The sequence below is a fragment of the Macaca thibetana genome, chromosome 15 (assembly GCF_024542745.1).
Source record: "Macaca thibetana thibetana isolate TM-01 chromosome 15, ASM2454274v1, whole genome shotgun sequence".
NCBI classification, from domain to species: Eukaryota; Metazoa; Chordata; class Mammalia; order Primates; family Cercopithecidae; genus Macaca; species Macaca thibetana.
In genome coordinates, this window is record NC_065592.1 from 99,967,288 (window position 1) to 99,978,900 (window position 11,613).

General features: G+C 44.9%; 1 protein-coding gene and 1 pseudogene across 2 annotated transcripts in view; one reads left to right on the forward strand and one right to left on the reverse strand.

Annotated features, from left to right (window-relative positions):
* Positions 1-11,613, forward strand: part of LOC126936845 (double homeobox protein 4-like protein 2) — a 93,905-nt gene that overhangs the window by 14,767 nt on the left and 67,525 nt on the right. The window lies entirely within an intron of this gene.
* Positions 1,202-3,606, reverse strand: LOC126936843 (BEN domain-containing protein 3-like; annotated as a pseudogene).

Here is an 11,613-nt window from a genome sequence, read left to right on the forward strand (position 1 = left end):
CATATGTGGAGAGGGAGTGGGGACAGTGGAAGGACACAGCTCGAATGAAGACACTGCGGACATGTTCCATGGCTTTCTGCATTCATATCATCATCATCGAGTGTCCTCCTTTACAGAGTGAGCACATTTTACCCACATGCCTGATGGACACGTACCTGATGGAAGCCTTCCGAGGCACCAGAGCAGAAGGGAAAGCTTGCACATGGTCGCAAAGGACTTCACACTATTCCATCCCCTCTACTGCCATCCAGGAGGCCTCTTGACTCTTCCAGAATCAGATGTAAAAGACAGGGTCGGTAAAATCAGTATCCATGCCACCTGAAGCTATGATTAGCCATTGTACACCAACATGGCACCTTTATTTATTTATTATTTATTTTGGGATGGAGTTTTGCTCTTGTTGCCCAGGCTAGAGTGCAATGGTGCTTTATCGGCTCACTGCAACCTCTACCTTCCAAGTTCAAGTGATTCTCCTGTCAGGCTCCCAAGTAGCTGGGATTACAGGCACCCGCCACCAGGCCCGGCTAATTTTTGCTTGTTTTTTAGTAGAGATGGGGTTTCACCATGTTGGCCAGGCTGTTCCTGAACTCCTGACCTCAGGTCATCCACCTGCCTTGGCCTACCAAAGTGCTGGCATTACAGGCATGAGCCACTGCACCCGGCCTGAAGATGGCACTTTTTAAAAGATTTTTTTCTAAGTAAAATGGCCCCCAAAGAGCCCAGTGATTTTTTTAAGGGATTCTTTTTAATTTAAAAAAAAAAATTGGATAAAAATGGAAGCTGTAAAATATGGGAAGAGGAGCAAAAGAGCTGCTGAGTTTGCATTTGAGGTTGTGAGGGGCTGGGGAGGACACAACTAGGGAGAGAGGACCCCTGCCCACTGGTCCCTGCTCTCACAGCTTACGCTCCCCACACTCAGGCTGCAGCGCCAGGGAACGCAGGACAGAGTCCCTGCTCTCACAGCTTATGCTTCCCACACTCAGGCTGCACCGCCAGGGAACGCAGGCCAGAAGTCGTAAGGACAAGCGGACAAGAGATCAAACTCAAGGCTTCTTTCTTGTGGTTGGTTGGGTGTGTACATGTGCAAGTGTAATAAGCCACACCCCACGGACATAAGGTGCCTGTCTCTGGATGCCATAGGCATGCTCCTGAGCATCGCTCAGTCTCTGGTGACCCTGAGTCTCTGGACAGGCCACGGCCTTCACTTCTCCACTTTCTTGGCTTTCTTGAGGATGTTGCATTTTTTCCTGTTATGGCAGCGGCACTGCTCGTCGATGCTGGGGATACATTCGCAGTGCCACACCTCCTCCACCTTCTCCACGGGGTAGATGGCTTCCACGTTGTGGCGGATGAGCCACAGCTGCATAGGGTCCAGCTGCTTCTTGTTGCAAGCCCGGGAATGGTTGTACTGCAGCTGGAGGTTCTCGGTGGTGGAGGAGCCCCGTGGCAATGTTGCCCACGGAGAGGCTCTGCTGCACGATCTCGCTCACCTCATTGTCGGACAGCAGGTAGGGAGAGGGCACCGGGAAGCTGGGTGAGGGACCACCACCTCGTCCAAGGGGATCTTGCAGAAGTCCTTGCTGCTCCTCTCGGGGGCAGCGGGGGACCCTCAAACTCCTCCTCAAACCTTTTGGGGTTGACTGCATAGCTCCTCATGTCTCTGCACTCGGGCCCAACACATGGACCTTGCACCGCTGCTGGTAGGAGCGCCTCTGCTCGTGTCCCGGCGTGGGCAGTGCTTGTCCAGTTTGCCAGTGAACTCCAGGGTCCAGAAGCAGTTGTTTTTGGTGCGGAGGTAGCGTAGGTGCACATAGTGGTGAATGAACTTGTTGCAGGATGGGTCCAGCTACTTCTTGCCCAGGGAGCCACTGCAGCTGTACTGCTTGTGCAGGTGCTCATGGGTGAAGAGCTTGGGGAACAGGGGCACCAGCAGGCATGAGGCGAAGTTGCTGATGGACAGGCTGCTCTCATAGATACTGCGCAATGCTCCTTGCTGAGCAGGCAGTCGGTGCCGGGCACCTCCAAGTTGGGTTGGGGGATCTCCAATTTGTCCAAGTCGATGGGTACCAGCCAGATCTTCTTGGAGCAGTGCTGCTCGCGCTTGAAGCTTTCCTCCACCTTGATTACTGAGATGTCATTGGGCAGGCTAGAGGAGTCATAGCAGTCATCGCGTGGGAGGCTCACCTTTGCTGCCCGGGTCCAGCCGCAGACCCTGGAGCTTGTCGTTGATGCGCTGGGCGCACTGCTGCAGCCAGGCCTCCTCCTGCATGTGGGGGAAGTTGACCTCCCTGTAGTTGCGGATGATTTGCAGCCTCTGCGGGTCCAGCTCCTGCTTGCCGCCATCCCCGTGGCAGCTGTCCTGCTTGCCCAGCTTGCGGTGGTCAAAGAGCTCAGGGAAGAGCCAGTGGAGGATGAAGACGGCAAACTTGCCGGGTGAAGAGGCTTCATCCAGGAACTCGCTGAGGTCCTGCATGTCCACCACGTGGTCTGAGGCGATGGTGCTGCTCCGATCCAGAGACATGCCCTCCTCCTCTTTGTGGTCCAGGAAGTGGCCGGGGTCCACTGCTCGGCCTCAAAGAAGCTGGCGGCCTGGCCATTGGGCTGGCTGTTCTCCATCTCCCGCTGGGCCCAGAAGCGACTGAAGAAGTTACTCAGCTGGGGCAAGCACTCGGCCTGTCACACAGCCGTGTCCTTCACTGAGGGGTAGTAGACCTCCATGTAGTTGTGGATGTGCTTCTGGTGCAGTGACTCCAGCTTACGCTTGGCCTCAAAGCCACAGGCACTGCAGCCTCGGGAGAAGTCGACTGTGGCTGATGAGCTTGGGGAAGAGCTGCACCAGCAGGAAGCAGGCCAGGGCCTCGCCCGACAGGCTCTGGTCCACAATCTGCTTGAGCTACGCCGCCCGTGAACTGCTGTTGGGTGGTGGGGGCGGCTGGAATTTGGCCACCATCTCAGTGTGGTTCACCTTCAGGGAGAGCAGGTCCACTTTGCTGTGCAGCTGGGACCTGTTGGACGTGAGGGTGTTGAGCATGTAGAATATCTTCTGGATCAGGAAGTAGATGTTAGGATCACTGTTGGTGGCCGCCCCAGTGCTGCCACAGTCCCACTTCTGTGGCTCATTCAGGAGCCTAAGTGGCAAGGGGCTGTTGCTGGCATTTGCCTTCTGGAAGAGCTCATACATGTTTAGCAGGTCCCCTGAGGGAGGATTCTTCTCCATGACCTTGTGCGAGATGCCATACAGAGGCTTCTTGTAGTAAGGGGTGGTGGCGTAGTTGCAGGGCTCCTCCTTGCCTGGCCACACAGAGCCCGAGCTCCTGCCCTGCCAGCCTGCTCTCCATTGCCTTGGCAGGGCAAGCTGTTCTCAGGTTCCACATGCCTTCTAGGAGTGCCTCTGGGATCAGCTGCCTCCTCTTCATGCTGGGGACGGAGTCTGGGGGCCACTGCTGACCTGCCAAGTCCTGGAGGGCAGTGAAGACGCTGTCCAGAGGGTGCTTCTCAGAAGTCCTGGAATTCATGGAGCAGCCTAGAGCAGCATCTTCGGCCTCTGTCTCCACTCTCACTTCTTAGAAGTTCTTCTACGTCTTCACTGAATTCAGTTGAGTTCATCTTCTGTTCCACTGGGACTCGAGTTCTGCACTTTGCTGGGCAGCCTGAGCCATGTTTGGGCGCCAAGTGGTGGGGAGGGTGCAGGGCCAGGGAGTGGGGGAAGCACACAAAGGGCCTGGCCAGGGCGACTGGGAGAGGTGCCGGGGGCGGCAGACAACCAGGCGTCATGTATTTCCCCTCTCTTTGTGAGTGTCTGTGTGCTGCGCTGTCGTGTGACGTGACAGGACTCCATGTGTCATTTCCACACAGGGACACAGGAGCCCTTGCTGCAGTGGAACTGCAAACCCTCCGCCCACACCTGCAGTCCACACCTCCCCGTCAGTGGGGCACACGTGGGCTCTTTCCTTCTTATTTATTTATTTTTTATTCTTTTTTTTCCTAGAGTGCTCAGCAGAATAGGTTAATTTCATCTATATGTGGGTTTTGGACATTTTAATTGTTTATTTCTAGGGTTCTTGCATATACTTGGGTTGTATATTTGTGAGTAGCATGGATATAAGTGTATTTTTAAATAGGAGTTGTTTTAGGATGCTTTGGGGGTGAAAGTATATGCATAGTTTATGATGTGATAGAGTTTAGAGGTATTGATTAAGGAAGTGTTTTATGAATTTTGTCAAATGTATTTTCTGCAATAATTGATATTTTTTCTTTAGTCTATCCATGTGGTGTATTACACTGATTGATTTTCAGTGCATTGAAACCATCTTTGTTTAATGGTGTTGAACTGTCAGTACCATTGATGTTGAACCATCTTTGCTTTCCAGGAATATATCCCACTTAGTCCTGGTGGATAATCTTTTAATGCACTGTTGAATTTGGTTTGCTAGTATTTTGTTGATAATTTTTGAATCAATATTTATAAGGGATATTGTTCGCTAATGTTCTTTTCTTGCAGTGTCTTTGGCTTTGGTATCAGACAATGCTGGCCTTGTAGAGTGAGTTTGGAAGTGTTACCTCCTCTTCAATTTATTGGAACAGTTTGAGGAGGACTGATATTAATTCTTCCCTAAATGTTGGTAGAATATACCAGTAAAGTCTTCTAGTCCTGGGCTTTTCTTGGTTGGAAAGTTTTTGATTACTAATGCAATCACCTGACGAGTTATAGGCTTCAGAGTTTCCATTTCTTCATGATTCAACATTGGTAGATTGTGTTTTTATAGTATTTGTCTATTTCATGTAGATATCCATTTGTTGACATACAATCATTCATAGTTCTCTCTTGTAATCTTTTTTATTTATGTGAAATTAGCAGTATCCCCTCTTTCATTTTGAATTTTAGTTGTCTTGTCTCGGGTAACGTTGCTAAAGATTTGTTAGTTTTTTTTCTTTTTTTTGAGACAGAGTCTTGCTCTGTTGCCCAGACTGGAGTGCAGTGGCATGATCTCAGCACACTGCAAACTCTGCCTCCCAGGTTCAAGCAATTCAGCCTCCCGAGTAGCTGGGACTACAGGTGCATGCCATGATGCCTGGCTAATTTTTGTATTTTTAGTAGAGATGGGATTTCACCATATTGGCCAGGCTGGTCTCGAACTCCTGACCTCAGGTGATCCACCTACCTTGGCCTCCCAAAGTGCTGGAATTACAGGTATGAGCCACTGCACCCAGCCTTTGTTTTTTGTTTGTTTGTTTTTGCTTGTTTTTTCTTTGTTTTTTTTTTTTTTCAAAGAACACATGATTTTGTTGATTTCCTATTTTTTAAAAAATTTTCTATTTTATTTCTCTGCCCTAATCTTTATTGTTACTTTTCTCTGCTAGCTTTGGGTTTAGTTTTTTATTGTTGTTGTTTTGTTTTATTTCTGTTTTTAGTTTTTTAAGATGTAAAGTTTCATCATTAATTTGAGATATTTCTTCTTTTCTAATCAAAGTGTTTACAGTTATACATTTCCCCTGTAACTGCTTTTGCTGACTCCCATAAATTTTGGTATATTGTATTTTCATTCAAAGATACTGTCTAATTTACCTTGCAGTTTCTTCTTTGATCCATTGTTTGTTTAAGAATATGTTGTTTGAGGCCAGGTGTGGTGGCTCATGCCTGTAATTCCAGCACTTTGTGAGGCTGAGGTGGGCAGATCATCTGAGGTTAGGAGTTCAAGACCAGCCTGGCCAACATGGTGAAACCCTGTCTCTACTAAAAATACAAAAATTAGCCAGGCTGGTGGCGGGGACCTGTAATCCCAGCTACTTGTGAGGCTGAGACAGGAGAAGAACACGGGAGGCACAGGTTGCAGTGAGCCAAGATCATGCCATTGCACTCTAGCCTGGGCAACAAGAGCAAAAAGTCTCAAAAAAAAAAAAAGAAAAAAGGTGTTTGATTTCCACATGTATGTGGATTCTTCTGCTGTTTATTTCTAGTTTCATTACATTTTTATCAGAAAACATACTTTGTATGATTTAAATGTTTTTAAACTATTAAGACCTATTTTGCGGCCTACCATCGTCTGTCCTGGAAAATGTTCCATGTGCACTTGAGAAAAATGTGTATGTCTTCTTGGTGAGTTGATGCTTTTATCATTATACAATGTTCATGTACCTTATACCAGTTTTTGACTTAAAGTCTATTTTGTCTACTGTTGGTATAATCACCCCAGTCTCTCTCTCTCTCTCTCTTTTTTTTTTTTTGAGATGCAGTCTCGCTCTGTCGCCAGGCTGGAGTGCAGTGGCGCAATCTTGGCTACTGCAACCTCTGACTCCCTGGTTCAAGCGATTCTCCTGCCTCAGCCTCCCGAGTAGCTGGGACTACAGGCACGCACCACCACGCCCAGCTAATTTTTGTATTTTTAGTAGAGTTGAGGTTTCACTATGTTGGCCAGGTTGGTCTTAAACTCCTGACCTTAAGTGATCTGCCTGCCTTGGCCTCCCAAAGTGCTGGGTTAACAGGTGTGAACCACTGCACCTGGCATTTTTTTGGAGATGGAGCCTTGCTGTGTTGTCCAGGTTGGAGTACAGTGGCACAATTTTGGCTCACTGCAACCTCTACCTCCTGGGTTCAAGCAATTCTTGTGCCTCAGCCTCCCGGGGAGCTGGGATTACAGATGCATGCCACCATGCTCAGTTAATTTTTGTATTTTTAGTAGAGACAGGGTTTCACCATGTTGACCAGACTGATCTCGAACTCCTGACCTCAAGTGATCTGCTCGCCTCTGCCTCCCAAAGTGCTGGGATTACAGGTGTGAGCCACCATGGCTGTCCTCCTATTTGTGTCTTTAGATCTAAAGTGAGTCTCTGTAGACATCCTTTAGTTGAATCATATTTTTAAAAAATCAATTCTGCCAATTTATGTGTTTTAATTGCACAGTTTAATACATTTACTTTTAAAGTAATTACTGATAGGGAAGAATTGACTATTGCCATTTGTTTTCTTTTAAGTCCTATTGCTTTTTTTGTCCTTCATTTCCTCCATTATTGCCTTTTTGTTTAGTTGATTTTTATAATGAAATATTTTGATTTCCTTCCCATTTCCTTTTGTGTACATTCTATTGATATTATCTTTGTGGTTACTATGGGGATTACATATAGCATCCTACATGTGTAACAGTGTATTTTAAATTGATACCAGCTAATTCCAATCACAATTTAAAAACTCTACTCTTTACAAAACCACCCACCATTTTATATTATTAATGTTACAGTTACATCTTTATATATTAGGTACCCATTACTATATAATTATTTTTATGCTTTTGTCTTTTAAATTATGTAGAAGAATAAAAAATGAAGTTATCAACCAAAAACTGATTTTTATATTTATCCATATATTTGCCTTTATGGGAAATCTGTATTTTTACCTGGCTTCTAGTTACTGTCTAGCATCCTTTGTTCCTTTTGAAGGATTCCCTTTAGCATTTCTTGTAGGGCAGGTCCTTCAGCTTATATCTGGAATATCTTAATTTCTTCCTCACTTTTGAAGAACAGTTTTGTTAGATATAGAATTTTTGATTGATTTTTTTTCTCAGCATTTTAATTATACCATCCCACTAACTTCTGGACTGTACAATTTCTGCTGAGAAATATGCTCATAATTTCTTTGAGGAAGTATCTTGTGCTGCTTTAACAGAATGCCTGAGACTGGGCAATTTATACTGATTGGAAATTTACTGGCTAACAGTTGTTGAGACCAAGAAATCCAGTATCGAGGTGCTGGCAGATTGTGAGGGTCTTCTTCCGTGTCACCATGGTGACACGCATCACGTGGCAGAAGAGCAACCAGTGAGAGAGAAAGACAAAGGGAACCTGAACTTGCCATTTTCTAATGGCATTCATTCCACCAATGAGGGCAGAGCCATCATGGCCTAGTCATCGCAAAGGTTCCACATCTTAATAGCGTTACAGTGTCAACTGAATTTCAACATGAGTTTTAGAGGGAACAGACATTCAAACCGTAGCACCATGTATGTGATAAGTTGCTTTTCCCTTATTGCTTTCAGGAGTCTCTTTTTGTCCTTCAACAATTTGTGTTTTATTGTGTATTTCTTCAGATTTTATTAAGTTTCTTGGATTTACGTGTCTATGTCTTTCCTCAAATTTGGAAAGTTTTGGGTCATTATTTCTTGAAATAATCTGCCTATCTCCTTCCCCTTTCTCTATGTCTTATCCTATTAAGACCCCCTGCCCCGTAATGCATATATTGGTCTACTTGATGGCACCCCATAAATTCCTCATGCTCTGTTCACTTTTCTTTATTCTTTATTCTTTTTGCTCCTCAGATTCAATAGGGCCTGTCTTCAGGTTCACTGATTCCTTCTTCTGCCTGTTTGAATCTGTTGATGAATTCTAATGAATTTTTCAATTCAGATGTGAGATTTTACAGCTCCAGAATTTGTTTGGTTTTTTTATAGAAATTCTCTTTGTTGATATTTTCATTTTGTTCATATATCATTTTCCTGGTTTGTGGGGGTTCTTTGTGTTTTTCTTTTGCTCTTTAAGCATATTTAAGACAGTGGTTTTAAAGTCTTTGCTAGTAAGTCTGATGCCTTTTATCTTCAGGAACAACTTTTAGAGGGTTATTTTGTGCCTGTGAGTGGGTCACGTTTTCTTGTTTCTTGTGACCTTTAGTTGAAGACTGGCAGTTGAAAAAACAGCCACCTCTGTCTTTATAGACTGGCTCTGTATAGGGGAAGACCTTCAGGTATAAGCTCATCATGAACACTTAAAGTCTTCTCAGGTCTCTTCTGGTCATACGTCTTCCCTGTGAGAGTGCCTTTCTCCAGTCCACCTTATACCCAGCTGCTTTTCATGACTTCATTTCTGTGAGTGTCAACCCTGCCTCTTCCCAGGGTCTTAGCAGTTCTACTGTATTTCTCAATCACTAATCTCTTGCCCCAGGCATCTGCAGGTCTGTAGTTCCCCTGAAGCTTTCGTAAGTTATATTTCACAGCTTTGTCCAGTCTGAGGTGTGCTTCATTTGGCCATCTGAGCTCTCAGTTGGGTGACACAGAGATTAATCAGGCAATCCCTGGACAGATTAGACTGCTGCAAATTTGGCCTGCCCTGCTCTCTCTGCTCAGTTGCCCCATAGGTTAACTGGGGACTGGGTTGCTGCTTCCCCCAGACCATACTGTACAGTTCCAGGGAAGGGGTAGGGCAAGTGCAAATTAAAATGCCATGAACTTTTTTTACTGTTTTGAATGTAACTTTTTATTGATGGGGCTTTTGCTTGGTTACTGTAATCTTTACTGATTTCAAGGGCTCCTATAAGGCTATTTTAGTCAATATTTACTTGTTTATTCTACATTTATATGGGGGATTTCTGGGCTTGCTAGTCTTGCATCTTGCTGACATTACTCCTCTAACCCTCCTATTTTAAGATCAGTGCATTAGCAGCCTTAATTTTATCTGAAACTAGTTCCTTTCTGCCACGTAACCTAACATTTTGACAGGTTCTGGGAATTAGGACACAGACATTTTTTTCAGACATGAGTAAACTTAATGTAGTATCTTGAATGGGATCCTGGAACAGAAAAAGAACATTAGGGAAAAGCTAATGAAATTTTAATAAGATACGGAGTTTAGCTAATAGTAAACTGTAATAGTACCAATATTGGTTCATTAGCTATGACTAATGTACATTGGTAATGTAAGATGTAAACAACAGCAGACATAGGATGGAGAGTATATGGGAACAATCTGTACTGTCTTTGTTTCTAAAATTAAAAATGTATTTAAAAGAAAAGAGTAGCTATAATATATAATAAAACTGTGTAGTACTTTTGGACTGAGGTAGAGTACTTAAAGAAGGACAAGCTTGAAAGAGGGACCCCTCCCCAAGTCTGAGGTTCAGACCTCATTGGAGAAGGTATAGTTGCAACCCACTGGGAGGTAGAGACATTTGCTGATTTTCCCAGGTGAGTTGGCCCTCAGTTGCTTTGGGCAGGCAGGAAGCAACTTTGGGGTGCAGGAAACCTGGCATGCAGGTTTTCAGAGTGAGGAGGGTGCCAGTGGCAACCCTCTGCGGTGCAGGTGGGGTGCAGGTGAGCAAAGGAAGTGGGTGCATGAGTGGGACTGGAGGAAAAGAGAGTTCTGTGTCTGTGTCCAGAGGGCAAGAGACATGCCAGGCTCTGAGGTCATTGAGTGACTCTCCTCTGGGCACATGGCTGGGCAGAGCACCCACCTCATATCACTTCTCAACTTTATGGCCCCAGAAGCAGCAGGACAGTCCCTTTCTCCTTGCAATGTTCTCCAAGCATCCTCTACTGAGAAAACTGTAAACCAAAAGCACCTGAGCCTAGTCTCAATTAATTTAGGAGTTTATTTTGCCAAAGCTAAGGACATGCCTGTCACAGGCCTCAGGAGGCCCTGATGACATGTGCCCATGGTAGTCAGCCTTCAAATTGGTTTATAAACTATGTCTTTTAGGGAGAAATAAGACATCAATCAATATGTGTAAGATGTACATTGTTTCAGTCTGGAAAGGCAGGACAACTGGAAGCAGAGGCTTCCGGGTCATAGCAGATTCGAAGATTTTCTAATTGACAATTGGTTATTATCTAAAGAGCTGGAATCAATGAAAAGAATGTCTGGGTTACAGTAAGGGGTTGTGGAAAAACCAAGGTTGTGTCATGCAGATGAAGCCCCCAGGTAGCTGGCTTCAGAGAGAATAGATTGTAAATGTTTCTTATCAGATGTAAAGAGTCTGTTCTATGAGTCTTAAGGTCTGTGTTGATGTTAATAGTAATGAGGCATGTCCAACCCCTGACCCCACAGGCCCCCTTCCCATTGTGACCTGAACTAGTTTTTCAGGTTAACTTTGGAATGCCCTTGGCCAAGAAGAGGAGTCCATTCAGATGGTTGGGGGGCTTAGAATTTTATTTTTGGTTTTCAAAACCAAACGCTGTTAAGGAGAGATGCTGAAAGGAATTCTGTCAGTTGTTGCAGAGCATGTGTCACAGCATGAATTTGCAGCTGAGAGGCAGTAAATTGGTGACTACCACAGTTCCTCACCATCTTCCATAGCTCACACTGGGAGAACCACCAGAGAGCTTCCCACAAATTCAGCTGTGCCCCTCATCAATGCATTATCTGGTTGGCTTAGTGAAGGGTCTATCCTTTGGGTCCCCCTCAGGGTGTGGTTTAAGGGTGGGTGAACATATTGGTTATAAGAAATGCCATCTGATATTTCCAGTCTCCAGAATCTTCAGACGCTTTCCTCTGCAGTTCTTCAGGGACAGTAGTTCTCCATTGAGTCCACATTTCAATTAACCCACCTGCCACATTATTAATGCCCCTCTTAACTGCTTGAGTCACCTCATTAAGTGTCAGATCCTGAGAGTACCTTGATGTTGATAAGTTTATCACAGTCTATATTTTATCCTCTTTTTTTTTTTTAACTCTCTTAGAATGAGACAGGGATTTCTCTTGAAGTTAATGGAACTGAAGCATCAGGGCCCCTTATTTACATGTTCCCTTTCCATCCCTTGGGGAAAAAAACAGTAGAATTTACTCACATAGTTAATGTTTTCCATATGAAAAGTAAAATATCTTAACCACAGTCAGTTATGATAGCTGTTTCAT